We start from the raw sequence: 22,287 nt of genomic DNA, 5'->3' as shown, positions 1-22,287 counted from the left end.
GAGCATGAATGGAAGACAGCCTCCTCTGTTAGCATGGCGTGACCCTCCTCACGCCTTAAGAAAAGGCAGAGCATTCTTAAGAGAGGTTATGACCCCAGCATAGAAAAGACACAGTGGTGAATGTGCCACACTGTTAGCTAAAGCCCAGCTAAGAGTGAGCAAAGGAGGGATAGGCTAGTCAGCGGAAGAAAAAAAGAGGGGATTGAAGACCAAGGAATATCTGTGGTCTCACTGAGCTACATGCCAAACCTTACTCCGGATACCAACCAGCCCAGGATGCCATGTTCCTTCACTCACTCTTACCCTTTTCCCCCGTTTTTTTAAAAGACAAACAGACCTATGGAAAAAAGGAATGTATTAATTAAAAGTGTCCAGATGCAGGTGTGTGGGAGGTCAACCAGGATACCTCCACTTTGGATTTGAGGCCAGCATGCTAATGAACTTAGGCCTTCATGTAGTGTGGTTAGGGCTACACTCACTGAGAAAAAACACAGGATGGAAAAGCCCATGTTAAAAACATGGGGAAGAAGCCGAGAGAAAATTTAGAACAATAATGATATCTCCCATAACTCTCACTGAGCCAAGCTTGGAGCATTTTATTTCTGATACTTGCCTGGCCCCAAATTGAAAATGACAGCATTGATCTGCAGTCATAAACTTGAAAGCAAGGATTCAGATTTGAGTTGAATTTCTTATATAGTGTAATTGCTTCATGTGTTTATCATTTCCTCTCGGAAAATTATTATTCAGCGGGACTAAAAGAGCCTGGGAAAAGAGCCCCCCGCCCCCCATAGTTATTGTCATTGCTGTTGAAGCAGAGTAGGAAGTGCACGAAGCCATTTTCTGTTATGATTGTCGAAAAGCTTCAGCAGCCTCTTGCGCAGCTCTTCTGTGACTGAGGCTCAGACATGTAATTAGCAAAGATCTGAGGAGTTGTGGTTTGGCCTGGCTTTAGCCACAGGACAGGGATGGCACTGAAAGAGATGAGAGGGTGTGTAGACAGAGACAAATGGAAAACTAGCAAATGTTAGTTAGGAGGTTTTGATTGTATCCTGCTGAGTTGCCAGCTTTTTCTAGGATATCTTCACAAGCTAGAAAAATCTTAATAACCAATATGCCTCCATCCGGCACGGAGCATTTAAATATTAGTTCAGTTTCGTCAAAGGGGAGTCACTCATAGTCTCTGTATAATATACAGATGATATAATACCATGAGCATCACCCCAACCGGTCGCAGCAGATGGCCCCGCCCCTCCCTGAACCTGCTTCTGCTGGAGGTTTCTTCCTGTTAAAAGGGAGTTTTTCCTTCCCACTGTCGCCAAAGTGCTTGCTCATAGGGGGTCATATGATTGTTGGGTTTTTCTCTGTATCTATTATTGTACGATCTACTGTACAATAGAAAGCGCCTTGAGGTGACTGCTGTTGTGACTTGGCGCTATATAAATAAAATTGAATTGAATTGAACTGGTTCAGCTGGTCTAAGTTTAAGATATTGGTATATTTAGAATAACTTTTGACGATAAACTGAAACATTTTCTCACTGTCTTCAACACCACCAAACTCATTTCCTAACACAAGGTTGCAGTGCATGGGAACGGCCACTCTAAGGCTGTCTCTGCTTTCCCTAGCTTTTAACCAGCCCTCAAAGGAGTGTTAATAAAAATAGCTCCATTCAATGATAATAGTTTTCCCAGAATTAACCGACGTTATCAACATTATGTGAGTGAGCACATATGATGCCTATTTATACTGCAAGAATGTTTAGCAAGTCAGTGCAGGAGTAAGTATGCCCTCGTCCAACAGGTTGGGAAGAAGAAATGAAGATGGAGAGAGGGTGGTGGGAAGCACTGCTTCATTCTTGTGAATTGGAGAATGAGTAAAGATTACAGTGACACTTGGCACAAACAAGACAAGTGCACAGCTTGCTCTTTGTATCTGTGTGAACACAGAAAGTGAAAGTGACCACAGGGTGTTTATCTCCAACTTCTAGCATGAGGAGAAAGATCCCACCAGAACTTGGTAGAGAGCCAGAGGCCAGTCAAACAGTTATCTGCATTCCCTTGGAGCAATGGATGGCAGAGAGAAGGATTATCCACATGCAACCTATGCAGACATACTTGTGTGCAGTCCTTTAAAGAGCCGACACTACGTAGCCAGATGGGGACGATGCCGTGTGTACGTTAAATGCTGACTGGTTGAAAAGTGGGCCTGAACAGCAGAGTTCACAAAGAATTGGTAGATGCCTAAAGAAATATTTTAGATCAATAAAACCACATGAAAAGCACAGACAGTGGCTGAGGTGCACATTTTTTATAGTTTTATCACTTCTCTGTTTCACTTGAGCTCTTTGCATGCTGTAACCATAGACAGTGTAAAAAACTGAGATAGCTACCATGATGTCATCCATTGATTTCTCAGGGCCTGTCTTGAAGCCTTGAGATCAGCGTCTTCACTGTTGCTTGGTTTCAAAAAACTAAACATGATGAGGAGAAGTGGGTCTGACTGTCAGAACAAGTCATCATCCAATGAGAATAACATAGATAATTGTCTTTTTTGAAACACAATATGACCAAGAGTTGCACAGAAGACTGGCTTTTTTCTTCAGTGTGATGAAAAATAGGGATATGCTCCAGCCCCCGAGACCCTGAACTGGATAAGTGGATGAAAATGGATGGATGAATGGTAAGCCCAGAAACTCATCATGTGAACAGAGTTCAAGAGAGAAAGCTATATGCACAGACTAATTATGTTTAATTAGAATATGCTAGAGACCTGTATGCTGTTATTATATTTAAGGTTTTCTATCAAATACCATCTGCTGAGTTCATATTTCAAAAAAATGAAATATGCAAATGTTTTATAGCTATATAATCTTCTTTATATCATGTTAGCTATACATAGAGTTTTGTGTGAACTTGTATATTTCTATTGTAGCTGATCAGGTATAATGCAAAGTTTTCCTGTTATTGAATTCTTTGAGCAACTTGTCCTTCATATTGCACCACCCAGTGGCAGCAGGGCTCTCTTGACTCAGGTACACTTGTTAATAGGGTGTTGAGTTCTGTTAAGTGCAAAGAAAGTGGATGAAGCCAAAGCCAGCTCGGTTAGCACCATGGTTCAGAGCTCACCGTGGCGTTCATTCCACCTCTTCGGGAAAGAATTAGGACATTTTTTCTCCGCACGTTGTTCAGTAAATCACACATTTTTGGTGTACTTAAAGAAAGCCCCCCGGCCCCGGCAAGCAGTATTAATTTATAACAGCAGGGTGGTGGAAAAGCGTTAGCCGTGTTTATACATTTCAGCTAAAGGAATAACATAAATCCTTAAGTAAACCTAATCTGTCTGTGATTGTAAACAGTCTGTCGCAGTAATGGCCCCAGGAACAAATGAGGACCTCATGGCGGGGCCTCAAGTAAAAGCCCTCCACATACCAAACCCGTTATCCATCCCTCCCTCCCTGTCTTGCATTTTACCACTTTCCATTTAAAACGTGCATCATACTCAGCATACATGTCTATTTTAAGAGGGAGGAGATGTTAGAAACTTCCTGCCGCTGCTTTAAACTCTTGGGGCGCTGATTATGAAAATGGTAGGGCAATGCAGGGCCAACCCCTACTCTGTCTATCTCCATGGGAGGCTGGGGGGGGGGGGGGGGGGGGGGGGGGGGGGGGCTCTGACACCAAAGCAGGCCAAGCCAGGATCTGTGCACGAGATAAGACAGGCAACAGGAAGGAGACAACCCAGAACCCCGTGCTCCCCGACGTGACAGAGCCACTATTCATTTTTCAGGAAGAAAGAAAGAAAAACAACATCAACAATATCAGATGCAGCATAGAGGAGGAGAAGGGGGATAAAACGAGGAGAAGCAGGCGCCTAATGGGCAACTTAGGAAAAAAAACACGTCTGTCTCTGCTTGTGTTGGCTTGCTAGAAACCGTTATTAACAAATAATTTAAAAATCACCATTTTTTTTCCAAGTCAGCGAATAATCACACAATATGTCTCCACAAATTAAAGTTGCTGTGGCGTTAACGGCTCCGGGCTTCAGCCAGTTCCACAGGATAAAGAAATGCACTGGCGCCACAGCAGTCCAAACACTTGTTGTTGTCACTACACACATAAATCACTTCTTTCTCTTCATCGCTTCACAGGAGCTGTGAACAATAGCAGGTAAACAGAGATGACGTTGGAAGAAGAGCCTGTTAGCTCAGTGCTGTCCTCTCCCACACACATTCCTAACAGCCTGTGTGTGGAGTAAAGGTGCAGATAAACAGCCACGGTGCCCTATGTCAGCAAAGCAAACATGCCGGGCAGAACAGGGGAGACAATTAGGATCTCACACACACACACACACACATGAAAATGAAAGAAACTGCTACATTTGTGTGTCAGAGAGCACGCAGAAAGCCCAAAGCAAGAAAAGACCCATGAATGTCATGTACAGTGGCTTGCAAAAGTATTCGGCACCCTTGAACTTTCCCACATTTTGTCACATTACAGCCACAAACATGAATCAATTTTATTGGAATTCCACATGAAAGACCAACACAAAGTGGTGTACACGTGAGAAGTGGGACGAAAATCATACATGATTCCAAACATTTTTTACAAATAAATAACTGCAAAGTGGGGTGTGTGTAATTATTCAGCCCCCTTTAGTCTGAGTGCAGTCAGTTGAACATAGACATTGCCTGATGAGTGCTAATGACTAAATAAAGGGCACCTGTGTGTAATCTAATGTCAGTACAAATACAGCTGCTCTGTGACGGCCTCAGAGGTTGTCTAAGAGAATACTGGGAGCAACAACACCATGAAGTCCAAAGAACACACCAGACAGGTCAGGGATAAAGTTATTGAGAAATTTAAAGCAGGCTTAGGCTACAAAAAGATTTCCCAAGCCTTGAACATCCCACGGAGCACTGTTCAAGCGATCATTCAGAAATGGAAGGAGTATGGCACAACTGTAAACCTACCAACCTACCAAGGCCGTCCACCTAAACTCACAGGCCGAACAAGGAGAGCGCTGATCAGAAATGCAGCCAAGAGGCCCATGGTGACTCTGGACAAGCTGCAGAGATCTACAGCTCAGGTGGGGAATCTGTCCATAGGACAACTATTAGTCGTGCACTGCACAGAGTTGGCCTTTATGGAAGAGTGGCAAGAAGAAAGCCATTGTTAACAGAAAACCATAACAACTCCTGTTTGCAGTTTGCCACAAGCCATGTGGGGGACACAGCAAACATGTGAAGAAGGTGCTCTGGTCAGATGAGACCAAAATGGAACTTTTTGGCCAAAATGCAAAACACTATGTGTGGGGGAAACTAACACTGCACATCACTCTGAACACACCATCCCCACTGTCAAATATGGTGGTGGCAGCATCATGCTCTGGGGGTGCTTCTCTTCAGCAGGGACAGGGAAGCTGGTCAGAGTTGATGGGAAGGTGGATGGAGCCAAATACAGGGCAATCTTGGAAGAAAACCTCTTGGAGTCTGCAAAAGACTTGAGACTGGGGCGGAGGTTCACCTTCCAGCAGGACAACGACCCTAAACATAAAGCCAAGGCAACACTGGAATGGTTTAAAACAAAACATATCCATGTGTTAGAATGGCCCAGTCAAAGTCCAGATCTGAATCCAATCGAGAATCTGTGGCAAGATCTGAAAACTGCTGTTCACAAACGCTGTCCATCTAATCTGACTGAGCTGGAGCTGTTTTGCAAAGAAGAATGGGCAAAGATTTCAGTCTGTAGATGTGCAAAGCTGGTAGAGACAGACTCTAAAAGACTGGCAGCTGTAATTGCAGCAAAAGGTGGTTCTACAAAGTATTGACTCAGGGGTCTGAATAATTACGCACACCCCACTTTGCAGTTATTTATTTGTAAAAAATGTTTGGAATCATGTATGATTTCTCACGTGTACACCACTTTGTGTTGGTCTTTCACGTGGAATTCCAGTAAAATTGATTCATGTTTGTGGCTGTAATGTGACAAAATGTGGAAAAGTTCAAGGGTGCTGAATACTTTTGCAAACCACTGTAGCTGACTCACTGCTGGGTTGTGGAGATTTTAATGAAATGTTCATTCAACCATGTTTGCACATAAATGAGTTCACTTCAGCGATTTTAGTAAATGACACTGTGCAGACTGCATAGGTGACAACTTAAATTAGGGCTGTCAAACTCATTTGACATGCTATGCCACAAACAGACTGCTTTGATCTTACGTTGGCCAGTCCAGTGAAAATACATAATAAATGTGTAAAATTACAGAAAATGTTTCTGTTGGTTCATTGTCAGAATGATATAAAATGTTTTCATTAATTCAAAGAAAATGTCTGTGTATCAAGTGTAAATTTATAAAGCAGATTTTGAATAAACAGGAACTTTCTGTCATTTAATTGTTCATCTATTACTTGATTGCATTGGTGCAGTATGAATGGCAAATTATCAATAAAGCTGTAAAACCTATGGAAATACAGGTAAAAGTTCAAAATCCGTACACTCCTGCACATTTTCTAGAGCTGTCCAGGGGGCCAGATTGGAGTCTTTGTCTGGCCGATTCTGGTCCATGGGCCTTCTGTTTGACACCCCTGACCTAAATAAATACTGTTGCACCATTCACTCCTTTGAGCTCAGCTAACAGAGCGCACTGGTTAGATAAAGGCTTCACTATAGCTTAATATTAAGGAGACATTTCAATTTCTGTCATCACTGCTGCTAAATTGCTTTGATGTAAGTTTCTAATTTTGCAGCTTCACATATTTAAGTCATCAACAAGCTTTTATTATGCAGCAGAAGAAATGAGGTCTACATTCCATCACATTGCAAAACCTCTTAACTTAGAATTAAATATTTTAAGATTTTTATTTCCAAAAAAAACAGACTTTATTTGTCCCAAAACACACCAAAAAGAACGACCCACAAGCAGTGAGCTTTGAAGTCATGCTTTGCCTGTATGTGCTGTCAGGCTGGTGGTCTCTGGAGTGGAGGATCAGCTCCTTGTCCTGCCTTCACAGTGGGAAGACAGAATGGCAACAGAGTGGACAGAGACATGTGGGAAGAGGAGGAGGACCAAGCTGGACTGGACTGGCAGCAGCAGCAGTTTGCCTAGGGAACAATTTGGACCCCATAAGTGTTTGGTTCACTGTTTCACTTTAAAGAAGGAAAAAGAAAGAAAGAAAAAAGAAACACTTGGTGTCTGATCGAATGAAAAGGCCCCATCTTGCTGTGAGGTTAAGGGTTGTTGTGGGTCTGAGTGCACGTTTATCTCAGACGGGGAGATCGTAGAGGCAACAGCTTGTGGTGAAGTACTGATACATGTCAGTGATACATCATTTGGCCATATTCACTTTATCAGAGATGTACCTTATACAAAAATAGCACAACGTACAACAAATACAATTTTAAAAGCCTAATATATGCTTGATTTACATACGCTTTTAAATAAAACTTACTAAAAACTATGTAAACCAATCATTTTATAGCCAATTAAAATTTATAACATGCTAAAAATACAGGAGTTACCTATTTGTTACGGTTACATGTTTGCGTTTGTGGCTACTTTTTTTATCCAATAAAACATACTGCTCTTCTGCTGGCCAGCTAATCCTAGACATATCTATATCTATAATTAATGATTTTTAAGAGAGGTTTTTGAATCTGCTTCCACACTCTTGCACATCCACAGATACTTTTTGAGGGGCTTGTTAGATATTAGCCTGATGACATACACTTATAGCAAAAACACCAGATACTGTCGCTCCGTAGGGACATTCAAACTATTGGCATTGAATTTTCCAGTAACATACGAGTCTACTTTTATGGCTATGACGGTGTGATAAATGTAGAACTTCACTCGCGTTTTTCACAAGACCAATCTGTTTTTTTAAAACATTATTAAACAGTGAAAATATGTACAATGGTAGTGTGACGATGCTGAAGAATATCTATCTCTCTCAGGCTACGTCCACACGTACCCGGGTATTTTTGAAAACGCAGATTTTTCTATGCGTTTGCACCTTTCTTCCACACGTAAACGGCGTTTTCGGTCCCTGAAAACAAAGATTTCTAAAAACGCCGGCCAGGGTGGACATTTTCAAAAACTCAGTTTTTGACGCAGCGTCAAAGGTGTGCGCATTTTTTGACGTCACACTGTGCACCACGTTATTGTTTCGGTGAAATGAATTTCTACAATACTGTTACTGTTAATTGTACTCTCTGCAGTGTTTAAATGCTTACATACACACACAGTTACTGTCCCTCCACACATACAACTCGGTTCTGCTTCTATGCCCCATCTTTGTTTACTTTCTCCCACCGAGGCTTCTAGACTTCTGATTGGCCAACATTTCTACAGGTTAGGAATATATCGCCACCTGCTGCTTTGGCATGTTCCTAGCAGCGTTTTCCTTCATTTCTGCGTTTACGTGTGGATGAGATTATTTTTTAAAACGAAAATGGAAAATCTCTGTTTTCAAAAATACCCGTGTACATGTGGACGTAACCTCATTCTCTCTGTTTCACTCTCTTGATTTTCGGCAGATGGCCGCCCCTCCCTGAGCCTGCTTCTGCTGGAGGTTTCTTCCTGTTAAAAGGGAGTTTTTCCTTCCCACTGTCGCCAAAGTGCTTGCTCAAAGGGGGTCATATGATTGTTGGGTATTTCTCTGTATGTATTATTGTAGGGTCTACCTTACAATATAAAGCACCTTGAGGCGACTGTTATTGTGATTTGACGCTGTATAAATAAAAGTGAATTGAATTGAATTGATTTATTGTTTACGGTTCTGAGGACGGTGGAAAGTGAATTGGACTCTCTCATTTGGCTTTAAGGGTATTTAATGTAAATGTCATTGTTGTGTTTCAAAACTGTTTAAAGACTCCAGAATTAACTAATGCTGTCAACTGAATGAGTAGAAATAACTGCTACCTCCAAAATATCTATGGTGTTGAAGCGATATTAACTGATTTTAAACAAGCGATGCGCTTTACTTATATGTAATACAAATTTATACCACAAGATGGCGCAGTTAGTGAGCAGAACCTATATTTGATTAGAATAGTGGCCTGACAAAAGGATGGGCCTAATGGTTAAATGTGTGTAGAGCTAAAAAGAAATCAATCATCTTAACGCACTTAGTTGCAAAGCACTGCACCTGGTGGTGACATTTTTAGTCAATTTCTACAGAGAATAAATATAAAAAGTACCTTTAACAATGCAACTCTGTTTTGTACATTTTTTCTTACCTATTTTATAGAAATAATAATTCAAATAAAATGTTAATTACGTGAAAATTTAAACTACAACATGTAAATTTCATGCCATTTATTAGACTCTATCGCTTGCTTTTAGTTTCAGTTTCAAGAAGGATTAAATGTTTGCTGTTTCATTTTCACTGAAATATACTGATTCAAAATACGGATATTTCCATCCATCCATCTTCATCCGCTTTATCCGGGGCCGGGTCGCGGGGGCAGCAGCCTAAGCAAAGAGGCCCAGACCTCCCTCTCCCCAGCCACCTCCTCCAGCTTGTCCGGGGGAACACCAAGGCGTTCCCAGGCCAGCCGAAAGATATAATCTCTCCAGCGTGTCCTGGGTCTGCCCCGGGGCCTCCTCCCGGTGGGACATGCCTGGAACACCTCACCCAGGAGGCGCCCAGGGGGCATCCTTGTCAGATGCCCAAACCACCTCAGCTGGCTCCTTTCGATGTGGAGCAGCAGCGGCTCTACTCTGAGCCCCTCCCGGATGGCCGAACTTCTCACCCTATCTCTAAGGGAGAGGCCAGCCACCCTTCGGAGGAAGCTCATTTCCGCCGCTTGTATCCGCGATCTCGTCCTTTCGGTCACTACCCACAGCTCGTGGCCATAGGTGAGGGTAGGGACGTAGATCGACTGGTAAATTGAGAGCTTCGCTTTTACACTCAGCTCCCTCTTCACCACGACGGACCGGTGCAGCGTCTGCATTACTGCAGCTGCAGCCCCAATCCGTCTGTCGATCTCCGGCTCCCTTCTCCCATCACTCGCAAACAAGACCCCGAGATACTTGAACTCCTCCACTTGGGGCAGGAACTCATCCCCGACCCGGAGTGGGCACTCCACCCTTTTCCGGCTGAGAACCATGGCCTCAGATTTGGAGGTGCTGATCCTCATTCCCGCTGCTTCACACTCGGCTGCGAACCGCTCCAGTGCGAGCTGGAGGCCCTCACCCGATGAAGCCAACAGAACCACATCATCCGCAAAGATCAGAGATGAGATTCTGAGGCCACCAAAGCGAAAGCCCTCCGCCACTTGGCTGTGCCTAGAAATCCTGTCCATAAAAATTATGAACAGAACCGGTGACAAAGGGCAGCCCTGGCGGAGCCCATCACCCACCGGGAACGAGTCCGACTTATTGCCGGCAATGTGAACCAAGCTCTTGCAACGGTTGTATAGGGATCGAATGGCCCGTAGCAATGGGCCAGACACCCCATACTCCCGCAACACCTCCCACAGGACACCCCGAGGGACACGGTCGAATGCCTTCTCCAAGTCCACAAAACACATGTAGACTGGTTGGGCAAACTCCCATGCACCCTCAAGTATCCTCGAGAGGATGAAGAGCTGGTCCAGTGTTCCGCGACCAGGACGAAAACCGCATTGTTCCTCCTGCATCCGAGGTTCGACTAGCGGACGAACTCTCCTTTCCAGCACCCTGGCATAGACTTTCCCGGGGAGGCTGAGGAGTGTGATCCCCCTGTAGTTGGAACACACCCTCCGGTCCCCCTTCTTGAAGATGGGGACCACCACCCCGGTCTGCCAATCCACGGGTACTGCCCCTGATCTCCACGCAACATTGCAGAGGCGTGTCAACCAGGACAGCCCTACAACATCCAGAGCCTTCAGGAACTCGGGGCGGACCTCATCAACACCAGGGGCTCTGCCACCAAGGAGTTGTTTAACTGCCTCAGTGACATCGCCCCCGGAAATTGGCGGGTCATTCCCCTCATCCCCAGACTCTGCTTCCTCCTCGGAAGACGCGTCAGTGGGATTAAGGAGGTCCTCGAAGTATTCCTTCCACCGCCTGACAATTTTCTCAGTCGACGTCAGCAGCACTCCGCCAGCACTATACACAGTGCAGGTAGAGCACCGCTTTCCCCTCCTGAGACGCCTGACGGTTTGCCAGAACCTCTTCGAGGCAGTCTGAAAGTCTTTTTCCATGGCCTCTCCGAACTCCTCCCACACCCGAGTTTTTGCTTCAGCCACTGCCCGAGCCGCCTTCCGCTTGGCCTGTCGATACCTGTCGGCTGCCTCCGGAGTCCCACAGGCTAACCAAGCCCGATAGGACTCCTTCTTCAGCCTGGTGGCTCCCTTCACCTCTCGTGTCCACCATTTGGTTCGGGGATTACCGCCACGGCAGGCACCAACCACCTTGCGGCCGCAGCTCAATGCAGCAGCTTCGGCAATGGAGGCGCTGAACATGGTCCATTTGGACTCAATGTCCCCCGCCTCCCACGGAATGCTGTTGAAGCTCTGCCGGAGGTGTGCGTTGAAGATCTCGCGGACTGGGGCCTCTGCTAGTCGTTCCCAGCACACCCTCACTACGCGTTTAGGTGCACCAGGTCTGTCCAGCGTCCTCCCCCGCCACCTGATCCAACTCACCACCAGGTGGTGATCAGTTGACAGCTCAGCCCCACCTACGGCCTAGAGCGTCCTGGTGCCACAAATATAAACACATCACTTAATCCAGTTGCAGTGTCAATGTGTGTTCCTGCCATATTTCTGGGGCATCCATTTCCAGTCCTGTTGGGAAGAACTAAGGGGATTTTGTGTAGGTTTTGAAGGCACAATCACAGATTACTGCCAGAGGCAACATATATGTACTGCAAACTTAAACTGGGATTTTTTCGCTTCTTTTCTTAGTATTAGGGGCCGCAGTGAGCTCTGATATTACATGTTTAAAAAATGCCCCAGGCACTATGTGTAATGATCTGTAATGTATACTGTGTGTCTAGACTCCATCTTCATGTTTCTCTGATCCCCAGATGATAAATCTCTCCACAAGGAACAGAATAAACATTCTTATTGTTAATTCAGATTTAGTGCTTATATTAGCATTTGTTGGATGGTGTTTGAGAGCAGATGCGTGGCAAGTCTTATGCAATAAAGATTAACGTTAAATTGATACTAAAATAACTACTGCACGACCTGTTAAATCCAACCTATATTCCCCATTCCTTCAAGCAGATCCTTCTTTTCACTTGTATTTACACAGACATGAATTGCACTCCAGTTTATATAGTGAGGAACAAATAATGAGTTGGCTTGTTTGCTCTGTAACGACAGAAAACTACGAGGGAGTCAGAGAATTGTGAGGTTTGAATTTCAGAGAGGGACCCAAAGGAAGTCATAAAGTTAATTCTCTAAGACAAGACAGTGGATGATTAAATCTAAACAAACAATATTGTTCAGTGCAGGGAAGTTTGACAGGATGTTTGGCCAAGTAACAGCACAGAATCACGTCCGCTGGAAGGCACGGTTTCTGCTCGCATTACTGCCATGAGGTTTATTCAAGAATTAATGGTTTTCAAAGTCATTATGGAAAACTTAGCAAACAGAAGCTTGTTTAGACATGCATTACTATCACTGGCATTCACTTGGAGCCTAGGAGCCGATGTAAGTCATTTATCTTGTGACTTACAGAAGATAAATGACTTACATGACTTACTTCTTTATTTATATATAAATAGAACAATGCATAATTTTAGATTACTTTTAGTTATTCGTCTATCCATTTTATACAGCTTATCCAAGCCTCTTCTCATCTGCCTGTAGTACTTTCAGGTTATGACTCTTTAAAATGGGTACAGATTTGTTTAAATTCAGATCTATACTCTATGGACCAAACAGATATTAGCCATGTAAGCTCCCTCAATACGTCCTTTTTTCCCACCCTCCAAGTCACTAGTGTTAAACCTTTTTAAGGGGTAACGACATTGAATGATCCTCTAAACACCTGCGATAAGCACTAATGTCAGGCTTTAAGTCTCTGGGCTTCTACAGTAGCATTATGTTAGAGTGATGTCCATTGTTAGCAATGTTGGGGAGGTTACTTTTAAAATGTATTCCATTACAGAATACAGAATACATGCCCCGAAATGTATTGTGTAACGTATTCCGTTACGTTACTCAATGAGAGTAACGTATTCTGAATACTTTGGATTACTTAATATATTATCATGCTGTTTACAACTACATGAATGTACTATTGCTGTGATTTATTACTGTTACTGAAGGTCCGCGGCTCCGAACCGTAGTAAAGGGACCTCTGACTAATACGGTGGATTCTGTGTCGGGCTCGTAGCCAAATACTAGCTTTACCTTGTTGTCTGGGTCAACTTTGCTAGCGAGAGACAGAGAGAGGCGTTGAAAGGCTGCTCCAACGGAGCTTATTGTTTTTGGAGGAAAACACGAACACGGTGTACAGTCGAGTCTTAATAGCTTACTTACAACTGGGCTCGTCAGGCACTCTTCTTGGCTGCAGTGGTTATTATTATATTTACATGCTTCCAGCTCCCGTTTTTGCTCGATGACAGCTCGTACTTTTCCTTTTTCTCCCTCCCTCGCTCACAGACACATAACGTGTATGGCAGTCCATTCTCCCTGCAGCACGGACTACACTGCCTATGATGCAACATTCTTTAGAGCTATACCGGTAGCATTCTGCCTATTAGCTTAGCACAACAACACAAAAAGGCCTCTCTCACCCAGGAAACACAGAGAGAGAGCGTCACCCTGTAACCATGGCAACCGTAACGCTGCCGCCTGGAACGACAGAACGTAGCTGTCAAACAAAACCCAAACAGTCCTGACCCGCGACAATATGAAACAGGGAAGTACCGCCATGTAATCCATTTATTTCAACAAAGTAACTGTATTCTAAATACCACCTTTTTAAACGGTAACTCTAACGGAATACAGTTACTCATATTTTGTATTTTAAATACGTAACGGCGGTACATGTATTCCGTTACTCCCCAACACTGATTGTTAGTCACTGGTAGCTTACTGGCTTGTGCAGTATTAAACAACACAAACACAGAACAGGAACACCTTAATCACAGAGCAGCTAGGGCCAGTAATGTGATACAGAGGGATCCAAACTAGTGACCTAACAAGAGACATCTGAGATTTCTCTACTGTAGTCTAGGTGAAAATGTCACACTTCAGCAGATTGGTTCTTTATAGTGAATGGAGGAAAATATATCGGACAATTGAACTCTAGGCTAAATGTACCCAACATGGACTTTATGAAAAGATGTTTAGGTAAGGCTTGATAAAATATCATGAACAACTGGGAGTGATTTCTTTGAAAAGTCTTTGGTACAAAATCAAAATTGAGAAAGAACCACCTGGCATAGCTGCGACGCATTCTGTGCTAGTTTCTGTGTAATCGGGCCAACTAACATGTGTGAGGTCTGAGATGCACAAAGGATTCATTTTTCTAATGACTGCTGACATTAAACTAATGTAAACTATTGGCTTGCCAATGTGACAATCACACCGGTGTCACCAGATGGGCTCTGTGAGAAAATACTGTACTTGAGATAGTACCAGTACAATTTTCCACATGGTGGCATGCAGAGTGGAAAGTCACCTAAAATCACAAAAGAAGGCTTTAAAGAGCTTTTGTGTTTTTGCTGTATTTGTGTCTGTGAATCTCACCCAGAGAAATACTCTGGAAACAGACTTTGTTTTCTTGTATCTGAATGTTTTGGCTTTTTTTCCTGTATTTCTCAAAGTGAAAGGGCATTGGAGTTCTGTTTGTAGGGTTGCTGTTCCCCCGGGTGTAAAGCCGTAGAGGCCATACCAGGATTGCTTCATCTGAAAACAAGCAGCGGTGCTCACACACACAAACTACACCCTTTTTGGCTCCTACCTCAAAGCACACTGTGCGCTGTTGATATTACATGCTGCACAATAATGTTTAATATTTAGTATTTACTGTTATATTCCCATAGATCATTATGATGTTGTTTATTGTATTGCTCTCGTTTTCTTCTGCTTGTTTTCTTTTGTCTTTCTCAACAGGTGATCCAGTTGATTGATATATGTATTTTTTTTGGCTGGGATGGGCAATTTGGTAAAGTAAATCCGTTGGGCATCTTTTCTCGCCTTTAGACAATAATTCTGATGGCAAAAGAACCAAACGGGACAGGCAAAAAAAAAAAAAAAATGAAAACAAGCAGCTGTTCTTTGGTAAGACCATGAAAACTAGGTTGTTTTGGTTCACTGTGTCTGTTTGCCTTCTCTTAGTCTTAATATTCCAACTCATCACGAAGAGAGGGAACCTGGCATGTGTATTCTCTTGGGCTATAAGACTAGCCTGGAATTTGATTTAATTTTCATGAAATGCAGATGTATAACTCACTTTGTAAATCTTTCTGAGTGTGCGATGAAAGCAGGTGTGCACATTTTTAGCATGTTCAAGGGATATTTACAAGTTAATCAAACAGTCTTCAAGCAATGGCACAGGCGTTGATACCTGCCTACAGCCTCATGAATCATACAGCCTGTGTTTGGGTTTCTGTTAGGACAGTGTACGGAGAGGTTTTCACCCACTGCAAACATGGTCCCATGTGCATCGCTGAACATGGATGACAAAGGGTTGGTTGATAAGTCTACTGGAATAGGGAGGGGATTGACAGTAGAGTTCACGAGGAATGGGATAAGTGTGAAAAAAATCAAAGATAAAAAATGCAGCATGAAAAGTACAGACAGTGGACCTTTTCCGTTGTTTTTAACACTCAGTTTCATTTCAGCTCATTCTATGTTATGACTTCACACTTCTGACGGACCAACAACAGCATCAACAAGAGTAGTCCACAGACCGGTTGTAGCACATGTTTTTGATACTACCCCCATCTGGCAACAAACATTCTCTGCAGGTAGGCAGTTATCAATCAGAGTTATAGTCAGAGTCAAAAGAGCAAACCAATTCATGCGAAAGCAAATAAAGTCAGAGAGGTTTGCAGTCCTCTGAAGGAGACAACAACATGCAAAATTTGTTGCCAGTGTAAGTTCAAGTGATCATTTCAGTGAAGGAAAAGTCTCTTTGTGGAAAAACATCACATAAGCAGCTGCGGAAATTTCAGTTGCTCTAAATGATGCCGTTCCATCAGGGCCATGCAGTAAATGTGCCCGCTGGCTTGTTTGTGGTAGCACAGACAGAGCTTTGTCGGCTTGACAGAGGAGCCCTGGCTCTGCTAAGAGTCCATATTTGCATGTGATGATGGAGCAACACAGACTTGAAAGAATAAAAACTGCTTCTTTTGTTATTTAATTTCCATCAGATGCTTGAATAATTCAGTTTTGGAAGGATTTGTTTGCTGTGACTGTTCGCATGAAAGAAGCAGAAAATATAATTTCTGAATTATTGTCCTAAATAACTTGTGCAAGTTCAAGTTGGTGGCACATCCACACACAGTAGCTCTAGACTCTAAAGATCGATGTTTTGTTTGCACCCAAAGTTCGGTTGGCTGCACGCATCAGTGCTGACAAGCTTAGTTGACCCTAACACAGTCACTCAAATATGTGTGCTGCAGGTTATCCACACTGTGCAGAGACATAAATGAGTGCAGTTAAGACTGGGTTTGCACACTGTACTGCCTTTCCATCACATGAGTTTTCACTTGCTGCTTCTGCACTCGACACAAAGACCTCATTGTGACCAGCGGGATTCCACTGCTATAGTCCTAGGTGAGATTATACAAACACACTTATATGTGTGCTCTACATCAGCTCTAAAACGATCTTACACCAACATATAAATACTTGCATTATAGATTTTTGTAATGTCTAAATGCACAGGGCCACACAAAGAGGGTGCATGCTGTTCATTAGAAATACTGCAGGTTGGATTCACATTGCCTCTGCGAGAATCAAAGCCAATATTGCCATCTTGTGGAGAAAGCCCCATACAGCACATTAAAATAGTTTAAAGATACCAAGTACATATGCTGTCATTTTTAAATAATAAATGTTTGAAATCTAGTTTGGCTTTACAGTTGAAAATAAAGTAATTTAGATTGTCCTTCTAAAAGAAAAGGTTTAATTTCATACCCACAGTTGGTTCATCAAAACATTTCACGGTAGCCTGTGTTAAATAAAAACGCTGCCACATGTTTTATCTGGTCATTGTGCTTATTAGAAACTGTATATATTGAAAGCTGGCTTTTAAACAAGCATGAAATGATTACATTTAAAAAACAAAAAAAACAAACATCTCTATAGACCCAAACTGGAGGTGGCAATCCCACACATTCAGACATAGTAGTAGATGGAATTATTGAAATTATTATTTTTATTGATAAGTACTCTATGTCTAATTTCATTGTATGAGCTGTACATCGACTTTCTATGTTGTAAGTTATATTGGTTGCGCAGCCGTTAAGTATCAAATCTGTACCAACACTCTCCACATTATATCAAACAGTTGCATGAAATGGAGCTGTTAGACAGAAAAACATCAACTGGTTTTCCAATATATTAGTAATTGTCTTTAATCATACTTTGGACCAACCTGTTTTACTTCTCCTTTCATTTGTGCTTTGGCTTGGGGAAATTGCTTCTTGATAAATTATAAATTCACTTTCACAATATTGTGAATTATACACAGCAAAATCGCCAGTGTTAAATTGACACTGTGAGTGTTAAATTTAACACTAGGAAAGTGTCTATATGTGTCCACTCCTTTGAGTGTTAAATTAACACTTTTCAAAGTGTTATATTTTTAACAATGACCTAGTGTTATTTTAACACTGTACAGAGTTAAAGATTAACACTGACTAACACTGACCAGTGTCAACAATATTCTACTCTGGTGTTAAGTGTTAAAAAGTAACACCAAATAGTGTTGGTAGTACTTTACACTAGCCCTGGTGTTTAAAAATTTAACACTGAATAGTGTTGATTGTCTAACACTAACACTAGTGTCAGTCAAATCATCAATACTAGCCAAGATTACAATAAACTCCCATTAATCTCTGATATCTCTACTGCTACAAGTAATTAGAATGTATTCACAGCTACAGACATGCTACCCATTAAAAGAAACAACAGGACAGTGTTCAAAATACTCTGTATTCAAACAGCAGATACACCACAAATAAACAGCGCATAAAGATATACAAAACTACAATATCGGACTACTACATTTTGTCATTAGTGTCATTTGAAAATTGCCCATTGTAAGGTCTATAATACACCACATTATCTACACAGATCAGTGCAACAGCATCCAGTTTATCCTCAATAAAAAATGCATTTAAGTGACCATTGATCATTTCTTCAGTCTCTAAATTATTTAGATCATGCACAAGCAGCTTTAAGTACATCAAAACACACAGGAAAACATGCTCTACAGGTTCAGCTATTTTTCATTCTTGCTCAAAATGTCTCATCCTTTTAGATTCTGTTAAGATATGAGAATGGATTTTCAAGCTGATCAAAACATTCAACTTTTCCGAGGTTTCTCTTGATGACAAACATTCAACAACAGATTGTTTTGCATGTGCTTGTGCTTGTATGTCATTAACACTTTCCTCCAATGAACCAACTAAACACTGCACAGTACTTTCAGAACTCCTGAGGATTGTAGTTGAGAAATAACAGTCCTATACATGTCTAGTATTTGCCTGTCATAAGATGAGCCACATTTACAGGCTGTGAAACAGAGGTTCTATCATAAGGTGCAGGCTCAAAATAAAAATTACTATATATAGCAACATCATCTTCTGTACAGTAAGTTCACATTGTTATGATGATGATACCCACCTGTCTACCAAACGTATTACCATTAGTAAGGAAATTACAGGAAATCAAATTTCAATTGTCGTGCAATCTTCTCAAATTACACCGTCTGACCCGAGTTGTCGAAAACGGCATTTCAAGGGGATGTAGCTCAGTGGTAGAGCGCATGCTTTGCATGTATGAGGCCCCGGGTTCAATCCCCGGCATCTCCATTTTTCTTTGCCTGCAGTCCAGCGCACTGCTGCTCGAACTCCTAAATGAGACAAAGGATGGGTAGGGGAGAAGATAAGAGCAGTTCCCTGAGAATATACGTCATGACACTAATCCCCTTAACAGCGTGACGCTGCTTGTCCTCCGTGTTGAAAGAGCAATGTGTCATTGGAGAAACCAAACAGCCACTTCATAAACGCACAGAAGAGCCACCTCAACAGGACAAGACTCAGCTGTACATCTGTATCTGAAGACCAAAGGTCGCTCTTTCGTGAATGCCAGTGTCCACGATTTGGACAGAGAAGACAGATGGTTTGAAAGAGGAGGGAAAGAAGCCATCTATGTCCACTGTGAACGACCATCTTTGAACAGAGGCGGTGGCTTTCAACACCAAGTGTCTGCCACCAATAATCCAGTTTTGAGATCCCTTCCCAGGCGCCTGAACGCCCACTCAAATCTTTGGCCATTTGACCTCAGTCATATGACAGAGCTAGGCAAGGTCTTCACCCGAAACCACTGTTGATAATGACCCACACCCGTCCACGGTTTCTCGGATGAGTGTTGAAACGTCTTCAAGAAACTTAAAGATGTCCCGACACTTTTGTTTCCAGGCTCATTAAACAATGTGCTTAAGTCGGACTACAAAATCTTAAATTCACCACTATGTGTTCTAACCCTGTTGAAACCCTGTTTTATGAAGGTAATTTAAACGAGAACAGCATGTGAAAAATACCACTTCATTACAAAGGTTTGAATTCTTAAGCAAAAGGAACATTTAGCGCCAGATTTATGGTCAGATTCATTTCTGCAGCATCGCAAAGACTTATTTTGACGTTAAAAAGCTGCTACGCTTCCTGAAAAGACTCAGAGTAAGTTCTGTGTCTGAAAGGCGTGGGATGTTTAGGATTGTTGTAATTGCAATAAAATTCCCTTCATTACTTATTCCAGCAAGTTACCTCCCTAAATCAACTGAACTACAGAGAACGGTAAACACACTTTGATCAGTTAATATAGATCATAGGTGTCAAACTCTGGCCCGATACCAAATTACTATTAGAGCTGGCCTACTGGTATTATACAGCTAATATATATATATATATATATATATATATATATATATATATATATATATATATATATATATTGTTTAGCATTAAGCTTTGCTTATTCCATATTCAGTTTTTCAGCAAAACTTGTTTAAGTCCATAAGAAAAGATTCATTCTTATATCTAGAGGAAGATTTTTTTCAATAAATATTAATGTTAGCCCGCGACTTTGTTCCAGTTTTGAATTTTGGCCCACTGTGTATTTGAGTTTGACACAGTTTATAGATCATAAACTTTAGATCTATGTTCTTCATACAACAGCGATTCATTTCGGAGCTCAGAAGGGTTTGGGCGTTTCGGTCAGTTAGTCATTGATTTTCAAAGCACTGCATGCGATGGTGGTATAGTGGTTAGCATAGCTGCCTTCCAAGCAGTTGACCCGGGTTCGATTCCCGGCCATCGCAGTGTGTGATTTGTGTCTATCCTTGGCGCAACGTTTTGTTTTGGGGGAGGGTGCCTTACTCTAATCTCATCACTGAATCAGTGTTGCTGCAGTTAAACGTTTTTATGCAGACTTTCAACGTCTACAAGCCTGTGAGTCTGTGTCTTGCCTCTGACATTATGCCCTCCATTCAAGAATAATTGATAAAGACAAAAACTGAAACTAAACTAAAACTAAACATCTACAAAAAATAGAAATCTCACTGTGGAAACAGACTGAAAACTAAACTGAATTCAAAGCAAAAAGTTAAAAGGAAATAAATATAAAAGCTAAGTAGAAAATACAAAACACCCTCTGAATTGTTTTGAAACAATTTAGCAGCTGTCTGCGTTAATCTGTTGGAAAATGTGTGGTTAACCTTCAGTATGAAAATGTATTTATTGATAAATGTACTACCAAATAGAGTGAAAGTAGGAGCAAAAATTTTAATGCCAAAAAGTGTGCATGATATGATGAGGATCAAGGTGAGGACATCCTGAGCACACTTAACCTCGTATTCCTGCATAGTGCAGTCATAAAACCATGTGTCCAGCAGATGGTCCTCTTACTCTGTTCTGTCTCTGTCTGACTGTCTCAGGTTGCATAGGAAATTTTGTACATATCAATCACTTTGGTTTCAGATTGCCTAATATTTAGTAAGAACATCAGTTTGACAAAATCAAAGAGGATGCTGAACATAAAACCCTGCTAACCCTGCATGCAGTTAAAAAACAAACCGCATTGCAGTAAATAACACATAAGTACCATCTATTTTTCTTTTAATGTAGCCATGCTTTCATATTGTTTATACCAAATTCTGCAATTCTCCAATCATGTGTTGTGCAAATTTGCTGAAGCCCGTGTGAAATGTAGCTACAGTTTCCTGTTCTTAGGTAACAGGCGTGACATCCAGTGTGGTCTTCTTCTGTCGACATTGTTTGAGGTTCTCAGAGATGCTCTTCTACGCTAACTGTACGGGCAGATCATTTGCATTTCTGTTGCCTTTCACTCAAAGCAGTCTGGCTGTTCGCCTGTGACCTCTGTCATTAACAAGGCAATGCTACATTCAAAGCCACTTAAATCACCTTTACTGCTGCCATCTGATTGGCTGACTAGATATTTGCGTTTAAGCAGCTGAACAGGTTAATATATATTTGAGGTCTTTCTTTAAATAAAAAAATATAATCATCCACTAAAAGCTTTTTGTGTTGACTGTCACATGTATCTATCCATCCATTCGCTTCCGCTTATCCTTTCCAGGGTCGCTGGAGCCTATCCCAGCTGTCATAGGGCAAGAGGCGCGGTACACCCTGGATAGGTCCCCAGTCACACATAAAGACACAGACAACCATTCGCACTCACATTCACTCACAGATTCACACCTATGGGCAATTTAGATTAATCAATTAACCTATCCCCACTAACTGCATGTCTTTGGACTGTGGGAGGAAGCCGGAGTACCCGGGGAGAACCCACGCAAACACGGGGAGAACATGCAAACTCCACACAGAAAGACCCCGGCCTGATGTTGGAATAGAATTCAGGACCTTCTTGTGGTGCAGCAACAGTGCTAACTACCGTGCCACCGTATTTATTTTAACCGTATATATTTTAGTTATAAAAGCCTAAAGCACATTTAAACAGCAGAATTTGAGCGCTTTAGAGACAGGCACATTTACATACCAGGTCTCCAAAGATTTCATTTTTAAATCCATAAAAAGCTGAAAGCTTGTGTTGAACTAATGATTATGGAAAGTAAAAGTCACAGT

General features: G+C 42.0%; 2 non-coding genes across 2 annotated transcripts; both read left to right on the top strand.

Annotated features, from left to right (window-relative positions):
• Window positions 1-18,921: 18,921 nt before the first annotated feature.
• On the top strand, window positions 18,922-18,993 carry trnaa-ugc (transfer RNA alanine (anticodon UGC)). Its single transcript has one exon. It is a non-coding gene; the product is annotated as a tRNA-Ala (tRNA).
• Window positions 18,994-20,429: 1,436 nt separating this feature from the next.
• trnag-ucc (transfer RNA glycine (anticodon UCC)) lies at window positions 20,430-20,501 on the top strand. The gene has a single exon. It is a non-coding gene; the product is annotated as a tRNA-Gly (tRNA).
• Window positions 20,502-22,287: the final 1,786 nt, after the last annotated feature.

This window comes from Neolamprologus multifasciatus, chromosome 9, assembly GCF_963576455.1.
Source record: "Neolamprologus multifasciatus chromosome 9, fNeoMul1.2, whole genome shotgun sequence".
Lineage (NCBI taxonomy): Eukaryota > Metazoa > Chordata > Actinopteri > Cichliformes > Cichlidae > Neolamprologus > Neolamprologus multifasciatus.
The sequence above is the reverse complement of the archived record's forward strand: the minus strand, read 5'-3'. Positions and strand labels throughout refer to the sequence as shown.